We start from the raw sequence: 27,154 nt of genomic DNA, 5'->3' as shown, positions 1-27,154 counted from the left end.
TCCAGTGTTTATCCTATAGGACTCTGACTTGTGTCTTTGTAGGCTTCATTGAATACTTGCTGATTGTACATGGCCTTTAGAGTTGATCTTTTTAAAAAATAAACTGGATTTTGTCATTTCCCTTCTTAACTTTACTTCCTTTTCTGGTTTTATTCTAAAAGTAACTTAAAGTAAAATTCTTGCGATGGCATCTACCAGATCCCTTTCGCCTGTCTCCCCAAATTCATTTCTTATTATCTAGTTCACTAGGCTCCAGATGCATCAAACATCTTTGAGTGAGTATGCAGGGTCAAGTCCTTTGCCAAAGCTTTTCCATATGACTGGAAGACAATCCAATCACTCTTTGCATAGATAGCTTCTATTAATCTTTTAGGCCTCATGTTAAATGACAGTCCTTGGAGATCTTTAAACTCCAAAAGCATTTATGTCTTCTCTGTAATTCTCTTCTCATTTTTTTTTTTTCTTGAGTATTTTTACCATATTATTGTTGTTAGGTACCATTGAGTCTGTTCTGACTCATAGTAACTCTACCCAACATATCAAACACTGCGCAGTCTTGCACCGTCCTCATATTCGTTTCTATGTATTGAGTCCATTGTTGTAGCCATTGTGTCAGTCTATCTCATTGAGGGTATTCTTCTTTCCCCCTGACACTCTACTTTACCAAACATGATGTCCTTTTTTAGGGGCTGGCTCCTTCTCACAATATGTCCAAAATACGTGAGACCAAGTCTCAGCATCCTCATTCCTAAAGGAGAACACCAACTGTACTTCCAAAACAGATTTATTTGTTCCTGTGACAGTCCATGGTATGTAATTTAATGGCGTCAATTCTTCTTTGGTCTTCTATATTCATTGTCCAGCTTTGAAAAGCAAAGAGGGAATTGAAAATGCTATGGCTTGAGTCACACACATCTTAGTCATCAAAGTGACATCTTTGCTTTTTTTTTTTTTTTTAGCAGATTTGCCCAATGAAATACATCATTTGATTTCTTGACTGCTACTTCCATGGGTGTTGACTGGGGAGTAGTTAATCTTGCATTCCAGGAATAGAGGACCCTAGGATCCTCAAGAGAGAAGAGCATGAGTTGAACATGGGATCTTACCTAGAGAAGCAGCGACACCAGAGATTGAGGCAGAGGTGATAGCATGGAGTAGCTGAGGGCTCTAGACTCATGGAAAGAGAAAGGCTATGTGCTGGTGGCCAGGAGACTGGCTTCCAGAATATGCCCTGTGGTTGTTTAAACAATTATATATCCCTGCATGTTTTTTGTTTGTTTGTTTGTTTGTTTGTTTGTTTTTGTTTTTGTTTTTGTACATCAAAGGGAAAAAAATAGAGGGGTCTTCTTGATAAAGGAAAAAAATTATGACGGTTTTGAGGGGAGTAGGAAATGATACATGCACTAGAGGGTAGACACTCATTGACATGGGTGATGGGGCAGGCAATATACAACCGGAGGGAGGATGGCAGAGGAAAGATGGGGGTGGTGGGAGACACAGGGAGGAGTGCAGTGGTTTGAGTGAATAGAGGTAAGTGCTGTTAACTATTGGTACATGGAGGAGATTGTAACCATATAATGAAGCAAAGTATACGATTTGTTGAATATAAAACTGATTGCTTTGTAAACCTTCACTCAATTCACAATAAAAAGTTGGAAAAAAAAAAAAAAAGAAATCCATGACAACTTTAATCTCTTCTCTATTTATCATGATTTGCTTATTGGTTCAATTGTAAGGATTTTTGTTTTATGTTGAGATGGAGTCCAAACTGAAGGCTATAGTATTTAATCTTCTTTGGCCCTTCAAGTCCTCTTTGCTTTCAGCAAGCTAAGCTGTATCTGCCATCTGTATATTGGGTTGTTAGTGAGTCTTCCTCCATTCCTGGTGTCATATTCTTCTTCCTAAGAGCCCATTTTCATAGATTATTTGCTCACCATATGGACTGATTAAGTATGGTGAAAGGATTCAACCCTGATGCACACCTTTCCTGATTTTAGACTACGCAGTATCTCTTTGTTCTGTCCAAATGACTGTCTCTTGGTCTATGAATAGGTTCTGCATGAGTACAATTAATGATCCACACAATTGAATTGCCTTTGCGTAGTCAATAAAACTCATGCAAATATCTTTCTGGTAGTTTCTGCTTTCAGTCAAGATCCATCTGACACCAATAATGATTTCCCTCCATGAAAACAAGGAAGCCCTATGTAGCAATTTTACTTTGTCCTATAAGATAGTTTAAGGAGCTGTGGTAGTGTAGTGGTTACGAATTGGGTTGCTAACCTCAAGGTCGGCAGTTCAAAACTACCAGCTGTTTCGCGAGAGAAAGATGAGGCTTTCTGCTCCCGTAAAAATTTACAGCCTTGGAAACCCTGGACAGGGTCACTATGAGTCGGAACCGACTCCATGGTACTTAACAACAACAACATAAGATAGTTGAATCAGAATTGACTCTATGGCAACAGGTTTGAGCTATCCAGAAGCTCTAGGGTGTACAGAGATTAAAGCTCTCCTTCGTTGCTGATGAGATGTAATATGCTATAGGTAGTTTGGAAAAGTGTAGAAATGTTCCATAAAGTTAAAAATAGTTACCATATCACTCAGGAATTCCACTGCTAGTTATGTATCCAAATGAAAACATATTTCTATGCAAGAACTTGTACATAAATGTATATAGTGGCAAAATCCGTAATAGTAAAAATGTTCATTTGTTTTTAATTTTAGAATAGTTTCCGAACTTCAAATCTTCTTATAATAGGAAACATCAGTTCTTTTTTATAAATTTTTTTATTTAAAAATTTTTAATTTTTACAATGGTGGGATATTTGTAACAAAACATTTCAGTCATTTTTACCTGTGTAATTCAATGGCATTAATTTCTCATAGCTCCTTATAAGACTTTTAGTAAAATTACAAATTAACAGATAAATTAACTTTTAAAAGTTTGAACTGACATACGGTTTTGGAAGTGGGAAGTAAACTTATAAATATGATGATTAGAGATACATATTTGTGAATTTGAATTATTAAGCAAATATCAACATTAAGCTATAAAGACTGTCCTTTTTGGATCAGTATTTATACCTTTCTTGGTAATCAGAGGTTTTAGATGTTTTTTTTTAAAAAGCTTTTGACTCACTGTTCTTTGGCTGGAATTTGTGAAAAGCAGTTGTAATTAACTACAACCTTCCAATTAAAATAGTGGGGCATGGTAGATACACTCATTCATCAACTTGAGAATGTTAAGCTCAAAGATGCTGAGTTCTTTAGTCTTTTCTGATCTCATAACTAGAATATGCTTTCGAGTTCTATCTTTTCCTTATTTTTCAATCCCAGTGCCAGATATTCATTTAACTGGCTCTTCACAGTCAGAGACCAGTCTAATTACTTTCCTATGCCAACCCCTGTTCTGAAGATTTACCTCTTCTTTCCCATTATTGTGTAGCGGCAGAGACTCCCCTCTTAAATGCTTTTATTGCCAGTGCCAATGATTGTCTTAATTTTCCACTTACCCTTAAATAATGACAGCCATTAGGATCAGTAGTGATTCATTAACTAGAACCTTATACTATCAAACTGATGGTCTCCACCATTACCATGATGATCAAAATTAAACCAATCTGCTTGCTAGATTTTCTCGCCTTTTCTTCTTTTGATTAGTCAAATTGTCCAAGGTTTTTTTCCTGCTCTTGCTGGCCTTAAAACAGATTTCGTAAATATTACCTAACACAAACTATTAGTAAAGGTTAATAATTGTGATCTCTATTAAAAATAAATGTATTATGAACATTCTCTGGTAAAGTTGTCTTTAAGGATTTCTAAATATCCATTGTTGCTGTTAAGTTCCATTGAGTCAGTTCCCATCTAAGGTTTCATTGTTTTTAAATTGTGAACGGAATGATAGTTTACATGGGAGAACATTGGTTTTTACACAATCGTTTCATTACAATGATTACAATCTCCTCTGTGCATCATCATTCAACAGTATTTGCTTCCATTCCCTGTTTTTCCTTTTTTTTTTTTTTTGCGGGGGCAGGGGGAGGGGGATTGGAGGAGAGGTTGGGAGATGTACACAAAACCACTCAGGAAAATATAAACATTTAAATAACCAAAGGCACATTCTGCAAGCCTGCCACTAGCACACGGCCTTTCTCTTTCCATGAATCTAGAGTCCTCAGCTGCTGCCTCTCTCAATGTCCTCATCTCTGCCTCTATCTCTGGTGTTGCTGCTTCTCTGATAGGGTTCCACATTATACTTGTGCTCTTCTCCCTTGATGGTTCTAGGGTCCTCTGTTTCTGGACTGTAAGATTAACTATTCCCGTTTTTGTTACAAAACTTCTATTTTCACAGTTGTGACAGTCGCAATTAGTCATGATAACAATTACTCAGTCACTATTGAATCCTAAGAATCTTATCCCCATCTCTTTTCACCAGACCCGTGTAGACAAGATGAAAACTATTCAGTGGGGTGGTGTGTGTGTGTGTGTGTGTTAATGTCATTCCTTTGCACACACTTAAACTAAACTCCCCTCTTGAAAACTTGTAAGCCAGTCACTTAGTGCCTTTATTGCCCCCTCATTTTAGGTAGCCAATGTCTAAGTTGCCCATCCCTATCTACCCTGTATACAGAGGGAATAGGAATGATACTTGATGTGAGGACTCCTTCCCCCTCTGTTGGTTTGAACTACTATATCTGGGAGTCCTGGTTTGGTGCTGTGGATTAATGCACCAGATTGCAAAGCTGTTTGAACTGTAGGGCCAGCAGTTCAAGCTCATTAGCTGCTCCTTGGAAACCCTATACAGGGTCATTATGGGTTGGAATCAACTCCTCAGCACTTAACAACAGATCCATTAAGTATAGGTCAAGTTCATCAAATTGTAGCAATTTATACTTGTTTCCTTTATCAAAAACTGTTTTTGTAATCTTCCTTTAGTCAAGTTCTGACTGTCAAGTCATCGAGACTAGGTCAAATGGGTACTATCTGCAAGTTTGGGCATTCTTATGTTCCCCCCTCACTTCATATCAGCTGGATGCTTCACTCTCAGCTCTACCCCTCCATGGCTATGTCCTTGTTCATGGGCTCAGGAGTCCCCAGGTCTCACCATACTGTGGACCAACCAGCAGTTCCTCTTCCATCTCCAGGTTAACGAGAATCAATGGAATGTGTTGGAACTCAGCCCATCCCTCTATCGCTGCCTCTCTCCCTCTTCTATAGCTTACATGCCTGCTCATGTGTTCCCTTTGAATTTCAGTTCTGGAGGGGGATTTGTCCTGAAGGGGCTTGATTACCTGCCTTGATGGCTTCCTGGTGAACAACTTGCTTCTTCTTGTAGTAGTCAATCACACTGCCATTTTTGTTCAAGGTTTTTCCTGCTGATCTTTCTTTGAAGATGTATCATCTGGTGTTCTAGCTGTTCCAGGCTGGTCTGCTTGTCCTTTCTAGTGGGAATGCCCCACCTTGGAAGGTTCTGGACGGGGCTCAGGATTCCACCTCCTAGGATCCTATACACTGCAAAGGCTCCGCAGGAAGCCTATTTCACTGGCTAAGTTCTAGAACCCCTTTTAGGTATTCCAGTCAGTTATAGGCTGAAGACTGGCATACAAGCTTTCTGTAACTGTTTCCTGGCATCCCTTTCTATCCCGCTAAAGTGTCTACTTTACTCCATGGTTTAAAAAAAAAATCTTTGCAGGAGCAGAAGGCCTCATCTTTCTCCCACTGAGTAGCTTGTGGGCTTGAACTGCTGAGCTAGTGGTTTACAGTCCCATGCGTATCCTAAAAAGCCACCAGAATCCCCAAATACTCATTAAGGTGGTTTAATAAAAAGTGAAAGCAGAGAGGGATTATATACTGATGAAGATCAAAGACCACAGCCTTTAGTATGGATAGCATCTCAATGTAAAGAAAATAAAAATACTCACTATTGCTATAGGTTCAATAAGTAATCTCATTATAAACCGAGGAAGATTGAGGTTGTCAAAGACTTTATTTTACTTGGATCCACAAACATCATGGAAGTAGCAGTCTAGAAATCATATGTATTTCATTAGGCAAATTTGCTACACAAGAGCTCTTTAAAAGCATTACAAGAACAAAATCACTTTGAGAACTCAAAAATACCTGACCAAAGTCATGGTATTTTCAGTAGTCTCATATGCATGTGACAGTTGGACAATGAATAAAGATCATAGAATTGATGCATTAGAGTTACGGTGTTGGAGAACATTAAAAGTACCATAGACCACTAAAAGAACAAATACATCTGTGTTGGAATTAATACAGCCAGAATGTTCCTTAGAAGCCAGGATAATCTGACTTTGTCTCTCATACTTCGGACGTATTGTCAGGAGGGACCAGTCCCTGCAGAAGGACATTATGCTTGGTCAAGTGGAGGGTCACTGAAAAAGAAGACTCCCAACAACAGGGATTGACACACTGGTAGCAAAATGGGTTCAAGAACAGTAATTGTGAGGATGGCACAGAACCAGGCAGTGTTTCGTTTAGTAGTGCATAGGGTTGCTGAGTTGAATATTTAGGGAAAATTTCAGATGATAAGAATTTATACTGACTAAAAGTTTGGAGATCACATCAATTAGAGTAGTAACATTTTAATGACCCAGAAGACATCTGTTTCTAATGATTTACCTCTTGTGAAGGCGTAAAACATAGAGGGTAAAACATAAAAGCAAAATAAATTTTAATAGTTTATAGTCTATTATTAAAAGCATTCTTTATGATACAAAAAATGTGATCATAAGCTAGTAAAAAAATATATAAAGCACTGACCACAAGGTTGGTTTGAATCAAAAGGTCAGCAGTTTAAACTCACCAGCCGCTCCTTGCAAACCCTGTATAGGATCACTATGAGTCGGAACCATTGTCACGGCACATAACAATTGCCAACAATGTGAAGATATGTTTAAAACTGTGTAGCCATTGAAAAACTGTGGCTAAAAAGGTTTTGCAGTATAGTGTATTACTTCATAGAGCTTTTCTACTCATACTCCTTAGCAACTCCCAACAAATAACTTTTTCCTGATGGGTTTTGGTAAGAAAAGGTGGGAGAAGATGCTGATAAGATGATAGGATTCAGTAGTAATTGTTAACAGTTAGTTGTGATTATAAAACCTTGGAATTTTAACATTGGTTTAAAAGGAGCCATTTCACAAGCAGAAAGGATCTCACTACCATCAAAGAAGAACTAGGATTTGGAGTACATTGTTTGGACCCTGAAATTCCAGGGGCAGAAAGCTGTGACACCAGAGGAATGGCAGAGGAGCAGCATCAGAAAAACCAGAACCAAGAGCCAGAATGTGAGACAGAGGAGTAGGCGCTTCCCAGTCCACAGAGCAAGCACAGCTGAGTGATTCTGGGCTGGATGCTTATTTGTAGAGTGTGGTTCCTCAAGGCACTTGGGGGGATGTGCTAGGACCAATTGCCTTCAGGATATACACTAGGGTGGAATGGTATATCCTGTGGGCACTGGCAAGGCAGAGAGAAACCTGCTTGTGGGCATGGCTTTATATATTTTTAAAGAATGCTTTTAATAATCGACTATAAACTTAAAAATTATTTTGCTTTTATGTTTTACCCTCTATGTTATCAATGTTATGACTTCACAAGAGGTAAATCATTAAATACAGATGTCTTCTGGGTCATTAAAACATTACTAACTTACCTAATTGATGTGACTTGAATGCTGTCCTGACTTGAAGAACTATGTCCGAACATTTCTGACCCTGAATTGTAACCTGTTAATTTTCCTAAAAAACCCCATAACTGTAAATATGGTGTCCGAGTTCTGTGGGCTTATTGCAATGAATTACTGAACCCAGAGTTTCATAGGAGGAATGGTTAGTGCATCATTTCTGGGGGACAAGTTTCTATGAAAAGAAAATGGTGAAAATGCTCTAAGGAAATTATCATTCCTAAATATGAAAAAACAAACAAGAATTTCAAAGTCAGATAAGTTTTTTAAAATTTTTATTTACATTTTGGTTGCAAGAGAGAGAATTTCAAAATTCACTTTAAAGAATGTAAAAGACAAAAATTTGCCAAATATCAGATCCACACAAATCCTTACAAAGGTTTTCTGTGTAGTCTTCATTAATGCGAATTTTTGTGATAGTTTCACTCTTACTGAAGATCTTGAATCCTTTTTCAATAATGAGGCTACAAAGTTTTTTGTGCATTGCATTCATTATCAACTATAAGTAACATTTCTATTAAAAGAAAAGCTGGATAATACAAAAATAGGACAGACTCTGAGGAGCAGGCAATCTGTTGAGGCTCAGTATATCTTACTTGCTTTGTAGCTTTCTGTCATTACTTCAAAGAGCACACAGCACATGAGGAATAGTAATCATCTCCCTTATTAACCTCCCTAATTTAAAAATCTGTTGTTTGTAAAACTGGACCAATTATCACAAACTATCATTTGCATAATTAACCACAAGTCTGTTACAAAGCATTTAGTTAGTAGTATCAACAAATGGAAGAGGATAGAAATTTATAAAAAATGGGTTTTGCTAAGCTTGCCAACTCATTAGGTATTATGGGCTGTGCTGCTACTTCAACTTCTAATTAGATGTTCAATGCCTCACAGTCAAAGATTGATCAATGGTAGGAAGCAAAAACAAAATTATTTTCTAGGTACTGCAATATTTCATTTAGAAAGATAACAAAAGGGTAGGATGAAATCAAATCAAGATTTATATGCGTTCCAACTTTTCACTCAAGAATTCTTCTACACTGTCTGTGTTCCATTTGAGGATGCTCAGTTCTTCAGCAATGTTCCCATTGTCGTCCAAAAGCTTCAGTACAGGGTCTGAACCACGAACATACTACAAGAAAGAAAGAACCTTTTCAGCCTCAACCAAAGTAAAAAAAAAGCAACTTCCTTAAATGGAATGGTAATAAAAACACTTTCAAACACAATATCAGAATCACCAGGTCTTAGAGAAGTCTTTTAGGTAAATATTTAATGGGAGTTTTGCAAATAGTTTTTTTTTAAATCACATTTTACATTTAAAAGAAAAACACTTGTTGGCATCAAAAGTTTAATGGAGTCTTAAATTTATTATTGAGTGTAATAAATATTTATTATGTACATGGTGTTTTCAAGCTCTCAAATGAACTTAAAATCCAATGTAGGAAACAGACCAGTTCAAAATTAATTGACAAGAGAGAATGATGTTGTAATGAGCAATGCTGAAACATGCTATGCAAATAAATGATTAGACTCAGGATTCCACTATGGGTATTAAATTAGCCTTGGTTTAAGAAATCTAATGAGTTTGCTATAATCAGTCTAGAATTGGGAAGGATTCTTGAAATTGAGTCCAGTTATTTATCAGACAGCTCTGAGTAATTCCCTCAGTAAATATGACAACAAATATGATCCTATTTGTTAAAAGATAGAACATTCCATTATAAATTAAAGCAGAACTACTAACTAAATAATTAGGTATACGGATCTCCTAAAATGTCTTCCGGGAGTCCTGGAGTGGCGCTATGGGCTAATACGTAAGACTGCAAAGTCGTGTGAACTGCAAGGTCGGTGGGTCAGGCTCACCAGCTGCTCTTTGGAAACCTTATACAGGGTCGCTATGGGTTGGAATTGACTTGATATTATGTACCAGTTTTCTAGACCTTCTGGGTTTAGACAGGAGGCAAGTTTTGATGTACTGTTGTTAGTAAGTGCTTTCGAGTTGGTCCCAACTCATAGCAACCTTGTATAGGGATTCCCTTGAGTGGCTAGTGAGTTTGAACTATGAACTTTGTGGTTACCAATCCAGTGCTTGTCTCACAGTGCCACACCAGGACTCCACCATTTGTGGGGGTTTAGAAATATAAGGTGAGGCATGTACTTTGTCTTGCTCAGAGACATCTTACTACTGGCACTGGGATTTAAGAGGCCTAGATAAATAATTATCCATGTTAGCTTTGAAGTTAGTAAACATTTAATCCTAAAACTCAAAACAGGGTCACTATGGGTTGGAATCGACTCAACAGCACTTAACAACAACAACAACAATTAGTAACATTGGAGTCCTTGTGTGTTGCTGTGGGATAATGCACCAGACCGTTGGTTTGAACCACAAGATTGGTGGTTCAAATTCACCAGCCACTCCTCAGAAACCCTATACAGAGTCGCTATGAGTTGGAACCTACTGGACAGCACTTTACAACAACATTATTAAAATTAAGATATGGGCTTCAGTTAGCATCGTATCAATTACAAACTCTAACATTTAAAAACAACTAAACATTATGCTAACTGAACACAGAATAACCTGAGTTTTAAGGAAAAATTGTCCCTTAATTATATTCCCTGTAAGCTAAGAAATCAATAATTATACTTAAACATTTCCGATCAACCTTTGTACAAAAATTAAAAAAAAGTTCCTTTAAATTTCACTTATTTTTATCAAGAAAAGAAAGAAATTAACATTGGAATAAAGAGATTCCATTAAAATCAACCATACCTTGATTTGTAGTCCTCTAAATAGTTTGGGCTTATCACTCCTGACGAAAGCTTAAAAGAAAAAACAAAAGAGAGAGAGAGAGAGAGAGATGAATTGTTTATTTTCACACACCAAGTAGGCACAAAAACCAAAAGAAAAATAGAAATGTAGAAATAACAAATGAAATACTCTGGCCCCAAATGGAAAAATTAAGGAAAACAAATACAACTGCAAAAACATAACCATGTTTTGGGATGAGAAAACTATATATTTTAACACATTGTTTCAAATTAACCAATTCCAATGTTTTTTTTTTTTTTTTTTTTTTTAGCAATTGAGATAGCAAAGCTCATCTGTAAGAGTAATGTGTAAGACAACGGAAAGAAATAAATAGGTCATTCCTTATATCTAAATAAAATCTAAATCAACTAAAATGCTAAACTGATTTAACAAATATTTATTGACTACTACTTGCCATATAAAGGCAAACCATACAACAGACATAACTCGTATTCTCTTGGAGTTTATAATTCGGTGAGGAAGAAAAATGTTGAATAAATAATCATACAACTAAAAATTATACTCGTGATAAGTATCACAGTGGCGAGGTTTGGAATACTACCACAGCATATTAACATAGAAAACGTAAATAAATATGTTGTTGTTAAGTGCTGTCGAGTTGATTCCGAACCATAGCGACCCTGTTAAGAGTTTCCAAGTAGCAGCTGATGAGCTTGAACTGCGACCTTGCAGTTCAAACAGCTTTGCAGTCTGGTGCATTAACCCACAGCGCCACACCAGAATGCCAAATGAATATGGAATATAAAATATTTTCCATAAGCATGGCCCTAAAAGAAATGTTTAATTTCATTTGATAAAAGCAGGAATTTCAGGACAGTTAAAACGGCAACATAAATAAAATTAAAAGTAAAAAACTGAAGAAAAAACAAACACAACACCCCTCCTCCCAAACAAACAAAACCCTTTAATATACATGAAGAAATCCTCAAAGGCTTAATATGTTAAAGGTCTCTTATACATTATTAAAAAACAAACAACAGTGAAATGGACTAAGTATATAGATCTGCAATGCACAAATATACATACAAGTGGTTAAAAAGCACATGAAACAATGCTCAAATATCACAAAAAGCATATAAGTGGCAAATTAAACAATGAGGTACTCTCACTTAGCCACAAAGCGCAAAAAAAGCCAATTCCAGTTTGGGTAGGGAAAAGAGCTGTGCTATGGTGAATTGTAGAAATTAAGCACAGAAATAACCAAGTTACAACTTGGTCATAAAATTTTCTAAAATAAAGTCAGGCGTTTCTATTAGGGTAGTGGCTAGGAATTGGGCTGCGAACTGCAAGGTCAGCAGTTCGAAACTACCAGCTGTCCTGCGGGAGAAAGATGAGGCTGTCTGCTCCTGTAAAGATTTACAGCCTCGGAAACCCTGTACAGGGTCGCTATGAGTCAGAACTGACTCCATGGCACATAACCACCACCACCACCAGTAGATTGGAGTCCTGGTATGGCGTTGTGGGTTAATGGGTTGGATTGCAAAGTTGGTTTGAACTGCAAGGTCAGTGGTTCAAGCTTACCAGCTGCTACTCAAGAGACCCTATACACTCGATGGCACTGAACAACAACAAGGAGATTAATGAAGTCCTGGTGTGGAGCTGTAGGGTAAGTACTCAAATGCAAGGAGTCTGAATCACCAGCTGTTGTGTGGAAACCCTTTATAGTGTCGCTATTGAAATGGAACCAACTAGAAGGCATTTTAACAACAGTAGATTAATAATTTAACATCTTACAACTATTAGAATGTACATATTAAGGTCATCCTAACATATTTACATATAGAATAAAAAGATAAGTAAGTTTTTCTTTTTGTTTTGTTTGAGGACTTGTTGGAAGAGACTCAGACCTTCCATCTAATCTTTATGAAGTTTGGTTTACAATAAAACTGATTAATATTATTTTGGCTTATTAGATTGTACTCTATTAGCTTTATTCTTTCAGATTTGGTAAAATGTCATTTCTCTGCAGAGTTTCTGAACACCCAAATGAAAATGCTCCTGGTATCCTACTGCATTTTAAGCCATCTCTTTAGCAAATGCTATATGCACACCTGTGTAAAACAACACACCACAATGAACTGTGTCTGTTTACTTTCTTTCCTGCTATAGAAGAAACTTCTCTGGTCCTATTCTTATACTTCTTTGTATTTGTAATAGAAGCTAGCACATCTAACAATTTTCATTCATTCAACAGAGTTTTCACAGGCTGGAATGAATGAACAAATTAAAAAGGAATAGGAAGATGAGTCACTAATGACTGTATCAGCTCTTTTCTCTATGCTAAAAACAGATTCCATAAGCCTCCTAATTTTGAAAGAGGGAAATATCTGTTAAATTTCTGACATAGTAGCAAATCACATTTTGCATGCAATAAATTAATCTTTTTAAAAAATGTTTTATTGTGAATTATGTGATGGTTTACATGGGAGAATATTAGTTTTACATTCATCCTATATCGTTTCATTGCCATGGTTACAATCCCATCCATGCAACACCAACCAACCAAAGGGTATACCCTGTAAGCCTGCCCACCCCCTCCCCAACAGTCATCAGAACACAGCCCCTCTCCCTCTCTGGTTCTAAAGTCCCCAGCTGCTCCATCTTTCCATGTCATCCTCTCTGGGTAGGGGGTTCTCGCTCTCCGCTCTTCTCCCTTGATAGTCCCAGGAACCTCCACTCCTAGACTGCAAAGTTAATCACTCCCCTCCTTTTGCTACAAAACATCTACCTTTACATTTCCAACTTTTACAACCAGTCCTGATAAAAATTATTCACTACTGTATCACAAGAGACCAATCCGCATCTCCTTTCATCAGCCCCACCTAGACAGACTGGATACTACTCAGTGGAGATTCTACCTTCCTCGATGCCCTCTGAATCTAGGTTTCCTCTTGAAAGCTTGTAAGCCAGTCACTTCTTGCCTTTGTAGCTCCCAACCCCCATTTTGGGTAGCCAATGTCCAAGTTGCCCATCCCTGTCTACTCTGTGTATGGGGGGTGGGGTGGTGGGAATGATCCTCACTGTAAAGATTTGTTCTCTCTTCTCTTTTGAGCTACTGCATCCATAAGTGTAGGTCAGGTTCATCAAATTCTATCAGATTACTCTTTTTTTCCTCCTCTCTCTTCTTCTACTTGAGCTTTGATCAGCCAGTCATTGAAGCCAGGTCAAGTGGGTATTATCTGCAAGTGTGAGTGTTCTTGTGCATATGCCCTCGCTCCTTATCAGCTGGACACTTCACTCTCCACTCTAGTCCTCTGTGGCTATGTCACTGACTCTGGGCCCAAGAGTCCCAGGTCTTGCAACACTGCTGGCCAACCAGGTTTCCACCTGGGCTCACAGGAATCTATTGAACATTGTAGGGTTTAGCTCGCAGCTTCATTGCTGTTTTTCCCTCACTTCCCCTTATTGGTGACGAAAATGGTCACCAATCAGAGTGTGTATTCCATTGAGTCTTAGTCTTGAAAGGGGTTTTGTTTTGAGGGGACCCGACCACGTGCCTTGATGTCTCCTGGGCGAGCAACTTGCTTGTTCTCGTAGTAATCAGTTGGTCTGCCTATATTTTGTATTTTTCGTGTAGGTCTTTCTTTCAGGAAGGATCTTCTGTTCTTCTAGCCATTCCCGGCTGGTCTGCTTGTCCTATCAAGTGGAAATTTCCCACCTCTGAAGATTCTGGATGCTGTTCAGAATTCCACCTATGGTCTTATGTAATGTAGAGGCTCCGCAGGAAGCCTCCCTCACCAAGCACATTGTAGCCCCATTTTAAGTGTTCCAATCAGTTACAGGCATAAGACGGACTTACAAGCTTTCTATGGTGATATTTCTGGCTATTCCTTTCTCTCCCCCTCAAGTGTCTATTTTATAGTAAGGGAAACCAAGATTCAAAAGACAGCCAAAACATCTTAACATTATTTTATTTCTCCCCTTTTCCCCATTCCAACCATGTCTCAATCCCAGAGCCCTGTTGTTTCAAGGTTTTGCATACATCGGTATTTACCTCTGTCCCACTTAGCCCATGCAAACCTGCCTAATTGTTCTCCCATCCCCCTGCTTCTTGTATACTGCCCCCCTCCCCAGCACCCAAACTATCCTGTGTCTATTCCCTATCCTGTGCTCCACCTTCCCCTCCCTCCCCTCACATCCAGTAACCAGCAAAGAATCCTCCCCCACTTTAGTATGGGTTCCTTTTCTTAGTATTTTACAGTAGTGGTCCTATGCAGTATTTCTCCTTTTGTGACTAATTTCACTCAACATATTGTCCTCAAGGTTCATCCATGTTATGCAATGGCTTGCAGCTTTCTTGTTATTCTTCAAGGTAGCAAAATATTCCATTGTGTGTATATACTACAGTTTGTTTATCCATTCTTCAGTTGATGGGCACTTTGGCTGTCTCCATCTTTTTGCTATTGTAAATAGTGCTGCTGTGAACATTGGTGTGCACATATGAACTTGCGTTATGGTTTGTATTTCTTGTGGGTAAATACCAAGTAGAAGAATTGCTGGATCATAAGGTATTTCTATATTCACAACCTTCTGAGGAACTGCCATCTTGCTTTCCAGAGAGGTTGGATCATTTTGCAATCCCATCAGCAATGCAGCAATGTCTCAGTGTCTCCACATCCCCACCAGCATTTATTGCCCTCTATTTTTTTGATCTTTGCTGTTACTGCTGGTGTGAGATGATATCTCATGGTTGTTTTAATTTGCTTCTCTCTAATGGCTAGTGATCATGAACATTTCTTCATGTTTGTTGGCTGCCCGGATCTCCTCCTTGGTGAAGTGTCTGCTCATGTCCTGCGCCCATTTTTTAATTGGATTATTTGTCTTTTTCTCGTAGAAGTGTAGTTTCCTATATATTTTAGAAATGAGTCCCTTGTTTGATGTATCATTGCAAAAGATTTTTTACTATTCTGTGGGTTCCCTTTTTACTCTTCTGGTGAAGTCTTTTGATCCACATAAATTTTTAATTTTTAGTATGTCCCACTCATGCATTTTGTGTAGTTTTCAAAATGTTTCCCTGAATTAGTGCCCTCACATTTGTCCCTAGTTTTTCATTGATGGCCTTCATAATTCTGGGATTTAGTCCATGTTAAGTTGGTTTTTGTATAAGGTGTTAAGGTGAAGGTCTTGTTTCAATCTTTTTGCATATCACTTTCCAGTTCTGCCAGCAACATCTGTTGAAGAGACTATCACCTCCCCATGTGATATATTTAGGTATTTTGTCAAAAATCATTTGGCTGTATGTAGATGGGTTAATTTCTGGATTCTCGATTCTGTTCCATTGATCTATGTATCTTTCATCGTACCAGTACCAAGCTGTTTTGACCACTGTAGCCATGTAGTAAATTTTGAAGTCGGGGAGTGAGAGGTTTCCAATCTTATTCTTCTTAAGCAGTGCTTTGCTTATCCTGGGTCTCTTTCCTTTCCATATAAAGTTTGTAATTGATTTTTCCATCTCTTTCAAGAATGTTGTTGGATAAATTAATCATTTAACAGATATTTGAGTAGCTATTATATCTTCATAGCAACATGATGTGAGAATGTTAAGAAAATTAAGTCTTTAACTTCAGGCAACGTACTACTCTGTTTAGCAGTTTGCAACAAATAAACAGATTAAAAAAGAAACCCCAAATAATGTCAATTTTACATAAGATAATAAGCAATCTGAGTTCAGAAGAAGGGCAGTATCTATGTTGGGGTAATAAAAAGTACAGGCAAAAAATTAAGGTGTAACATTTGAGGAGAACTGTGTTAATGTGCTGGACTGCATGGTTGGTTTGAACCAGAAGGTCGGTGATTCAAGTTCACCAGCCACTCCTCGGAAACCCTGTACAGGGTTGCCATGAGTTGGAACTGAATCAACGGCACTTAACAACAACAACAAATTACATTTATACATGTAACTTGAACATAAAACTGTCATTTATTTAATATGATTCTAAAGAATTCAAAGTAATTTTATCTCTTACTACTTCAAACAATTTATGTCTAAAATTTGACAATTCAGAATAGTCAAAATAGAACTAAAATTAATTCCAAATATTTTTCCAGAGAAAGTAAATGGAGTTAAGTATGATAAAAATATTTCCAACAGAGGTACAGTATTATAGTATTTGTTAGGAGCTCTGGTAGCGTAGTGGATTACGAGTTGGGCTGCTAACCATAAGGTAGCAGGTTGAACCTACCAGCTGCTCCGCAGGAAAAAGGTGAGGCTTTCTGCTCCCATAAAGATTTACAGCCTCGGAAAAACTATATACTGGGTAGCTATGAGTTGGAAATCCATGGCACATAACTACCAACCACCATAGACTTGTTGATCTTCAGCCAGTCAGGAAATGAACCATAGTACAAGTCTGTATTTAATTTCTCAGTGCAAATATTTAGCTTGGCTCATTTATGATTGAGGGGACATTTTCATTTCACAAATCTTAAGCAAAATCATGATAGTGAAAAAAAAAAAAAAAAAAAAAAAAAACTTTACAGAAAGACCATTATTTGAATACATAGTATTGCTATTTGTACTATTTTTCTAATTTACTGACATCACATTCACACACTGTAATCATGTGCTCCATGGCACAATGAGTCATTAAATATGCAAATAGCAAATGAAGTCAAGGAGAAGAAATGATGGGTTTGGGCACCCTTTCAAGAGGCATATTTTTCTTTAGAAAGATTCTAGAGGAGAATAGCTGAAATATATTAATGCTTATAATCCCAGGAAAAATAGTCACCATTACTTAACTGTCTGGGAGTCCTGGTGTAGTGCTGTGTGGGTTAATGCGCTGGACTTCAAGGTCGGTTTGAACTGCAAAGTCGGCGGTTCAAGCTCACCAGATGCTCTTCAGAAACCCTATACAGTGTTGCTATGAATCATAACCGACCCGATGGCACTTAGCAACTTACCTGTCTGGATCCAGTAAACCCTTTAAATTTTTTATCGTATTTTGTATTTTAAATTGTATTTAAAAATAATTCTATGGCTGAATTTACAAAAGAATAAAAGGAAAGTGGGGTAAAACTGTATTAGAAATTATGAGAATTTAAACATACCAAATGCAAACATTTATTCTTTATTTTCCTGGTTTAAAATAAGTCAAATAGTATTGTTACAAAATCATACCAAACCCCACAACTGTCATCTAGTCGATTCTGATTGTCAGTGACCCTGGGTAGAGTTCCTGAGGCTGTAAATCTTTACGGGAGCAGAAAGCCTCATCTGTCTCCATCGGAGCAGCCGGTGAGTGACAGTCCAATGCTTATCCCACAGCACCACCAGGGTTCCTTACAAAATCATACAAACCTTTATTAAACAGAAATATCAAAATGTGAAGCTATTGTTTCTCGACCCATCCTCCATCGAGGTCTATATACTTCTGAATGCTGTGTTTCTCTCTCTCTAACATTTTCCAAAAGAATTCTGATCTGAGCTTTTTATTTACATGTAATCAAAACAGTAGTTCTGGCCATCCTTGAGGGACTTAAATTGCCTTTCTTTTCATATTCTTTGCGTTAAGTCTGAATGAACAAGATCAGGGCTGTGGGGTGAATGGTAAGATTTCTCAATGAAATTTTCAGAGGACAGTCCTTACTATCTCGAAAAATAAGCAGGTACATTGTCATGGTGGAAAAAAACTGCACAACTTTCCTGGTCTTTTTTCTACCAATGTAATTTTCAATTTTCTTAAAACGTCTTCCTAATAAGTCCCTGTGGTTACCTTGTGTCCTTTTATCAAGATTACCTCTTAAGAGTCCCAGAAAACAGTTACCATAACCTGAGCTGACCTCTCTGCCTTGAATTAACTGGCCCAGCAGATCCCCTCAGAAGCAACTATTATGATTAGACTTTGCTCTCTGGATCTTACTGGTACATCCAAGACTCATCATCAGTAACTGTTATAATTTGTTCCATAAACTGAGTTTATTTGCTGCAATTTTACTTAAATGACTGATGGAAAGACCAGCTCTTTGAGACACGTCATCACACAATGCTTTTGGTGCCTATAATACCAAAAGCTTGCTGAGGCTGAGATGTTCCCTTAAAACTGAAAATGCAGAAGCAACTTTAGTAGCTATCACATCAATGGTAATCCCATGGTCTTCTTTCACCAGTTTCTGGACTTCAGCCACAATTTCTTTATTCATCGAGGCTCAAGGTCTTCCACCTCTTGACTCATCTTTGAGATCTTCCCAACCTACCATTAAAATGTTTGTTATTGTTAAGTGTCATTGAGCTAGTTCTGACTCACAGTGACTCTATAGGGTTTCTGAGGCTTTAAGTCTTTGCGGAAGCAGAAAGCCTCATCTTTCTCCCACGGAGTGTCTGTGGTCTAGAACTGCTGACAACCTTGTGGTTTGAAGTCCAGTGCTTATCCTACAGTGTTAACGTGGCTCCCTTAAAATGTTTGATGTACCTAAAAATTGTTTTATTTGGAGCAGCAATTCCATAAATGTGTTGCAAAGCTTCAATGATATGGGAATATGTGCACTTTAACTATTTTTTTCTTTTAGCTCTGACCTCATATTGTTTTTGTTCTATGAAACAAAAATTATCCTTTCTTTTTAAAGGTACCCTAACAAGAATGATATAGCACTGTAAGATAATCACCCCTCGGAGATCCTACACATTGTCGCTATGAGTTGGAACTGACTTCACAGCACTTAACAATAACAACATTGTTTATTTTTTCCCAATTACCTTTGTACACAAATCTGCCTTCAACATTTGTGCATTTACAAACTGTATCAAATAAATTTTGGTATATAAACATAAAAGTTGAAAGAATACAGTTCCATAATTTGGATTCTTGCTGTATACTGTTTTGTGATGAAATCCTTCCTATTAAATGACTAACTACATGAGAATACCGATTTTGATTCTGTGTTCAGAAATATATTGCTCACTCACTGATTCTTCATGTTAAGAAAAGTCATCCAGGGCTCCAACAAGTGAGATTTCACAGTCTCAGATTTTGCTTATATGATCAATTTAACCATCATCATTAATGTCTATAGTAAAGCTGTCCAATAAAACTTTCTGTGACAGTGGAAATAGTTTGTATTTGTTCTGCTTGACATTGATGCTCCCAAGCTTTAAGAAATAGCTAGTGTGATTGAGGATACAAATTTTAAGCTGTATTTAAAACTTTTTGTCTACCTTCTTTTTGCTATTCATTATGGACAAAAATGGCATCTTTTATACCATCTTGAAAGATGATGTAAAACTCTAGACAACCTAGAGAAAACTGAACAATGATATAATAATGATGATTCAATTCATTATTACAATAATTTTAGACTTTTTTTTAGCATAGTTAGGAGAAATTGATTGTTGTTATGTTGTTGGTAAGTGCTGTCAAGTCAGTGCTGACTCACAGTAATCTGGTGTAGGGGTTTGAGGAGTGGCTTGTGAGCTTGAACCACTGACCTTGTGGTTCAAACCAATTTTGTAGTCCAGCGCATTAACCCACAGTGCCACACCAGGACTCGATAGTAATAATAGCCCTCTAAAAGAAACTCAAAAATAAAAATTGGGTTCTGATCATATAGGAAGGGTTGAAGTTTACAACTGTGCAAAAATACCTCATAAAGGTAACTTATTTTCAATTAGTTACGATCAATTTGATTTCTAATAAATTTCTTATACAAATTGCTATTTAATTATTTAGATAATTATATAAGTTGGAGCACAGTAGCTCTATAGGGTAAGCACTGGACTGACCACAAGGTTGGCAATTTGAGCCTACCAGTCGCTCTTTGGGAGAAAGATGGGGTTTTCTGCTCCCACAAACATTTATAGTCTCAGAAACCCTATAGAGGGTCACTATGTCACTATGAGTTGGAACTGATAGCACTTAACTTATTTAAGTTATAAAGTCAGTTTTGTAAATAACATTTTTAATGTGTGAACAAATACACAGAAGTGATTAAAAAAAAATCGACAACCAGGTTAAATGCTTCTAACCATCATTTTATTTGTGCAGCTTCTTAGAAGATACAAGTTTTGCTTCACACACAACTTAGAAAGTCATGGGATTCTTAGTGAAATCTTACATTTCAAGAGGATTTTCAGAACTAATTAATAAGAGCATTAAGAAAAAACCCCACCAAACCTTCTATATTCCTCCTTGTTCCAAAGAGTAAAATTGGGGACAGAGAGGAGAGAATATATAATATGTCTTGAGGTTACACAAAAATATGTAACAAAATATAGTTGATTAGTAATAATGTAACCTTTGACCATACTAAAGTAGCTATACAATATATACTATGCTGACTTTAAGATTTGATTCTAATGGTTTAAGATTTATGAACTATAACATGAAGTTACACTGATGACTAATTAGATGTTTTCTTATTAATTACAAATAAATACACCTGAAACAGAACAGATTCTAAATGTCATACGATACCCTGAAACAATAATATAAAGTGAACAGCAACAGCAGCAATAAAAAACTGAATTCTCAACTGTTTTAATAAAGCAACCTCAAAAAAGACTACTTTTAAAATAAATTAACTAGTGTATAAAACTATAAAACATTTAGATCATCATAAAGACAATTTAAAAGTTCAAAGAAAATACAGGAAAGGTCCAGTTAAATAAAAGCGTTTGGGGTGATACAAAGTACAATAATGAAGGACAAACAAAAAAGCTTGCCCCCCCTCAAGTCAGAGTAATAAAGTCAGAGAAGGAATGATTGAAACCCATAAATGTATATGGCCTTTATACCATAGAACCATTTGTGAAAAGTAGACGTAGTTCTTGAATTAGATTAATTTAATCTATTCACCCATTGAATAAACATTTGAATTCTTCTTAATATAAGGTGCAGTGGTAGATAGATTATGCATATATTGATGAAAAATTAAACGATTCCAGGCTTTAAGTAGTTCCCAGTTTAGTAGGAAAAATAGGTAAGACAAAAACATTAAAATATTAAAAGGAGAAGAGTAAAAACTTTTATCCAATAGAGAGCATCATCCAAAGGGTACAGAAAAACAATGTTTTAATTTAATTCTGAATGAATAAGAGTTTGCCACAAGAATTAGGTAGGGACACATGTCAGGAAAAGCATACAATTCACGCACAGAGGTTAGAGTTCAAAGAACTTCAAATTGTTCTATATAGCTGCTTTGAGGTGAACCTAGAAAAAAGCCATAATGCGGGGGTCTTATCTGTGATGCTATTGAATTTGATATTTATTCAGGATGTGATAGGAAACTATAAAGCACTTTTTAGCAAGAGAGCCATGCCTTCAGATATGCCTCTATGGAAAAGGTCTTTTTGGTAATTTATATGGTAAAGACGATGGAAGTTAAGAAGGCGGAATAAGGCAGGTAAACCAGATAAGAAGTAGTTGTAATCCTTCTGGATAACGATTTGCTAGAGGCTTCAATTAAAAATATAGAGAGTAAAAAATGAAAATTTGAAGCTTGTTGTTACTTGTAAGGAGCTGTCGAGTTGGTATCGATTCATAGTGACCTTATGCCCAACAGAACGAAACACTGCTGATTTGTGCCAACCTCATAATTGTTGCTACTCCTGAGTCCACTGCTGTTGTCATTGTGCCAGTCCATCTCATTGGAGGTCTTCCTCTTTTTTGCTGACCCTCCGCTTTACCAAGCATTATGCCTAAATGCTTGATGTGGTGTGGCGTTGTAGGATCAGCAATGGATTGTGAACATAAAATTCCAGCAGTTCAAATTCACCAGCTGCTCCTCAAAAAACTTACACAGGGTTGCTATGGGTTGGAACCAACTTGATGGCACTTAACAACAAATGCATGATGCAACTAATGCTTATTATGTATAGTAACAACAATAACCCCTTATTGTTGAGTTGATTCCAACTCATAGCAACTTTAGAGGACAGACTAGAACTGTCCCATAAGATTTCCATGGCTGTAAATTTTTATGGAAGCAGACTGCCACATCATTCTGGGGAGTGGTTGGTAGGTTCGACCATCTGACCTTTTGGTTAGCAGCTGAGTGCCTAATCAAAACACCACAAGGGCTCCTCAGTAATAACAATGCTACCATTTAATATGGAGTCCTGTGGACTGCAGTTGATTTCAACAACAAGATCGACAGTTCAAGCTTACCAGTCACTCCTAGGAAACCTTATACAGGGTTGCAATGAGTCAGAACTGATTCAACGGTACATAACAACCACTTAATATCCTTCATGCTAGAGTAGTGCTTGACAAACAGTAAGTATTCAATAAATATTTATAAAAAAATGAATTGATTTACTCTATATTTGCTGGTGCCAAGCATATACTACATGATTTACATGCAATATAATTTAACATTCAAGATACTCCCATATGGTAGGTATTACCCAAATTTATCCCATCTGTAACCCATTTCGTAAATAAAGAAACTGACAAAGAAAATGCTAATGAGTCAGTACTTTTTGGAAAGCTGCATCATACTCCTAGGTATCACTATCAATTATAGATGGTATGAGAAGTGAAAATATATTTGCTGTCTCCTTGTAGCTGTCAGCCAGTTCCTGACTCATGGTAATCCCAAGTACAATGGAATGAATTGCTGTCCTGTTTCACAGCACATCTGTGGATCAGAGCGTGGTGATTCATAGGGGTTTCATGAGGTGTACTGACCAGGAGTCAAACCTGGGTCTCCTTTGTGGAAGGTGAGAGAATCAACCAATGTTCTCATTGCTATCTTAACCAGCTGCCATTGAATCAAATCTAAATTCACTGAGTCAGAACCGACTCCACAGCACATCACAACATCTACATGTACATGCCCCCAGAGCAAAAAAAGATGAATGCCGATTGTTCCTACCCCCACCTCCAAAACGTACTTTACAAAGAATGGGAGACTTTTGTCAGACTTCTTTAAGGATGATCTAGCATCTTTCAGAAATGGAACTTTGTGCAACTGTGTGCACAGACACATGCAGGCATGTGGGTGCCAGGTGACTGGTGCAGTGTAGGAGGGCCTAACTCTGTAAGTACTACTCTGCCTCAAGCCCAGCCACAGAGATGAAATACACACCCTAACCTAAGGCCGAAATGGGTCACACTGGCAAGCAAACTTGTGGCAGCAGACTGTCCCTTGATGTGTACACTTAGTTATTTGATAGACTGCACAGAAAGGGCAGCAGAGGTGCTTCTAAAGGCTTGTGACATTTTACATTTCTTTCTTTGCCAGCTAAACCTTTTTTTTTATTGTTCATCACCAAACGCAAATTTATCCACTGCCTAGGTAGTAACTAGAAACCCCAAGAGAGATGTAGCTGTTGCTTTTTGAAATGAAACATCTTAAAAAATATGCTCATTTCTTTTCAGTTGGACACAGCATGAAATGAGATGTCTAGGAAGAAAATAATGAATACTAGAGAAATGCCAGGGACATTGTGAGAAAACATGGAACATCTTTATATACTGTATGCAAAATAACTAGATTTGTGCTTATTTTAATGGACTTGTCTCTTTTTTTCAATCATATAGCATATAAAAAGTGAAGCTATAAATAAAAATACTAGTGTATGTTAAAAAAAAAAGAAAAAGAAAAATCGAATTCACATGTGTCTGAGGAGAATGGTGCTCCACTTTCAATGATGAATTTTTAGTAGATTTGCCAGATCTTTCTTTCATAGTATCTCCGGGTACTACATCATTTCAAAAGTCCTTAGCCATGGTTAAAATCTGAGCAGCTTCCTTTTTAAGCTAAGTTTTAATAGCTAAAGCTCATACTCTAAATGTCTGCTATTTGCTAAGGAGCCCTGGTAGCTAGCGTAGGTGTTATGAGCTGGGCTACTAACTACAAGGTCAGCAGTTCCAATCTATCAGCTGCTCCATGGAAGAAAGATGAAAGCTTTCTGCTCCTATCAAGTTCTAGAGCCTTGGAAACTCTATACAGGGTTGCTAGGAGTCAAAACCGACTCGAAAAAGTCACGCAAAGTAGGGATTTTTAACCCCAAGCATAAGTAGAAGTGATTTTCTGTGCTACAACAGAATATGTGCTTATTCTAACAAAGAATAAATTTCATTAACTGTGCTATCTGCTTATGTGAGCCTCATATAAAACGTCCCTAAGTCAAATTACTCCATTACATTTCTGCGCCAAAATGAGCAATTTTTTATTATACACAATTCACGGTCAGCAATAAAAGGTATGTGCTAAATCAGTCAATTTTATAAAAAAAATCCTCTTGCTATCAGGTAAATAAGGAACTAAATCATGAGAAAGTCAGCAAAAACTAAAACAATGAAAAAGACATATATAAAAAGTTCACTGAAGCATTTCAATTTTAAAATAAAAACTTTACTGCTTTCAGCCAAGTTCTGTTACATAAAACTGACTCTTAAATGACATGCAAGGACAGAAGACAAAACATTAGTCAATCTTTTTTTTGAGAGGCCAAGGTCCATTACTATTTGCCTTTACTGAAAAGAGAACACTTTCATTACCATCCTGTCATATGTTTATCCTTAAAAGGCCCTGTGACGATATACAGTATGATTTCCTCTTCCACAGTCTCTTTTGCGACCCAAATTCTATGGGAATTAATTCTCTTTTGGACAATTTGTCATTCTGGGCAGGTCCTGGGTGGCTCTGGAGGATAAGCACTGAACTGCTAACTGAAAGGCCAGTTGTGTCAAATGCCATCAAGTCAGTTGCGACCCATAGTGACCCATGTAGGGTAGGGTTTCCGAGGAACCCTAGATATCAAACACAAGCCTGGTGGGTTTGAACTGCTGACTTTGTGGCTCAAAGTGACCTTGCGGTCCAGCGCATTATCTAGCAGTGCCACACTAGGACTCAGTGGCTGCTTAGAGATCTTATACAGAGAGCTATGAGTCAGAACTGACTTGATGGCACTTAAAAACAACTCTCACTTAAATGAATGCAGGCAGTTAATGATTAAATGTTGGGATGCTATCCATAAAGTCAGTGGTTCAAACTCCCTAGCTGCTCCTGGGGAGAAAGATAAGGCTGTTTGCAGAGTTCTATGTTCCACAGGGGTTGCTATGCGTCAGAATCGACTTGATGACGGTGGGTTTTTGTTTCTGTTTTTGATTTACTTCCAATACAACTGTTGTTTAGGATTTTCATGTACACCAATCAACCTTAAAACATACTATAATTGTGGGTTGTTTAAATATTTAAAGCAATTTTATTTACATCTGGCAAAGGAAAGGTTCACCTTGCTGTATTTTCAATTTAAATTTCTTATAATTTGCTTAATGTAACTTATCAAACTAAAAACTAAACCCACTGCTGTGGAGCTGATTCTGACTCAGTGATCTTCTAGGGTCACTATGCAGAACTGCAAGGATGTAATCTTTTATGAAAGCAGACGGCCACATCCTCCCACAGAGCAGCTGATGGGTTCAAATCACCAATCTTTCGGTTAGCAGTCATACATTTTAACTACCGCACTACCAGGACTCTTAAAGTAACTTAAAACAAACAAAAATACCGAAACCCAACAAACCAACCCATTGCCACGGAGTCAATTCTGACTCACAGTAACCTTATACAGGGTTTCTGAGACTAAAAATATTTATGTGAGCAAGAAAGTCTCATTTCCTTCTGCCAAGTGGCTGGTGGATTTGAACTGCACACCTTGTAATTAGTAGCCCAATTCTTATCCTACAGTGCCACCACAGGTCCTTAAAGTAACCTCCTGTTAAGTACTGTCGAGTTGGTTCCAATTCAAAGCAACAACCTTTCTAAGGTTTCCAAGGAAAGGCCAGTGGGTTTGAACCGATGACTTTGTAGTTAACAGCCCAGGGCTTATCTTATAGTACCATACCAGATCTCCTAAAGTAACTTATTGTTACTATTAAGTGCCACTGAGTTGGTTCCGACTCATAGCAACCCTATCTAGGGTTTCTGAGGAGTGGCTCATGGGTTTGAAATGCTGAGCTTGTGGGGCCAGTGCATTATCTGCAGCGCCACACCAGGACTCCCCCAGAGTAACTTGTTAAGTGCCACTGAGTCGGTTCCTACTCTTAGTGATCCTGTACAGGGTTTCTGAAGAGCAGTTGGTGAGTTTCAATGCTGACCTTTTGGTACAAAGCAACCTTTCAGTCCAGTGCTTATCCTACAGCACTTACTAAGCTAAAAATTCTACTTCCACAAAATCAAATGTGGGGGAAAGATTCATATGTTGTTGTGAAATCATAATCCTAAAAATTTATTTCTGGGAGTATTTACTGAAACTTCTTGTGAAATGTTGATTTGAAATTACTAAATTCAAAGTTTCAAAAAGTTAAATTTACATTACCTTGGACTTGAGGGAACCTCCCCAATTTTCATCCACAGACCTCAAGAATAGCACCTGCGTACAACTATAAAAAAGAAAAATAGGAATTAAAACACATTCCAGTCCAACAGAAGAGAAAAAATACCCAAGGATACTAAATAGGCTCTCTAGGTAGAAGAGCTTAAGCCTTACTAGTCAGTGGCAATATGGAGAACTAACAACAAACTCTAATAGGCAAGATGGTCTGTTGTTAAATGCCATCGAGTTTCCAAACAGTGGTTGGTGACTTCGAACCGCTGACCTTGTAGTTCAAACCGACCTTGTGGTTGAGTGCTTATCCTACAGTATCACATCAGGAAGCTAT

The 27,154-nt window shown here is 37.4% G+C and overlaps 1 pseudogene; it reads right to left on the bottom strand.

Moving 5' to 3' along the window:
• Positions 1-8,711: 8,711 nt before the first annotated feature.
• LOC102825262 overlaps positions 8,712-27,154 on the bottom strand; it is a 32,931-nt pseudogene continuing 14,488 nt past the window's right edge.

Source organism: Chrysochloris asiatica, unplaced genomic scaffold (assembly GCF_000296735.1).
Source record: "Chrysochloris asiatica unplaced genomic scaffold, ChrAsi1.0 scaffold00002, whole genome shotgun sequence".
In the NCBI taxonomy this organism is placed as follows: Eukaryota; Metazoa; Chordata; class Mammalia; order Afrosoricida; family Chrysochloridae; genus Chrysochloris; species Chrysochloris asiatica.
This window is presented reverse-complemented; position numbering and strand designations above follow the sequence as displayed.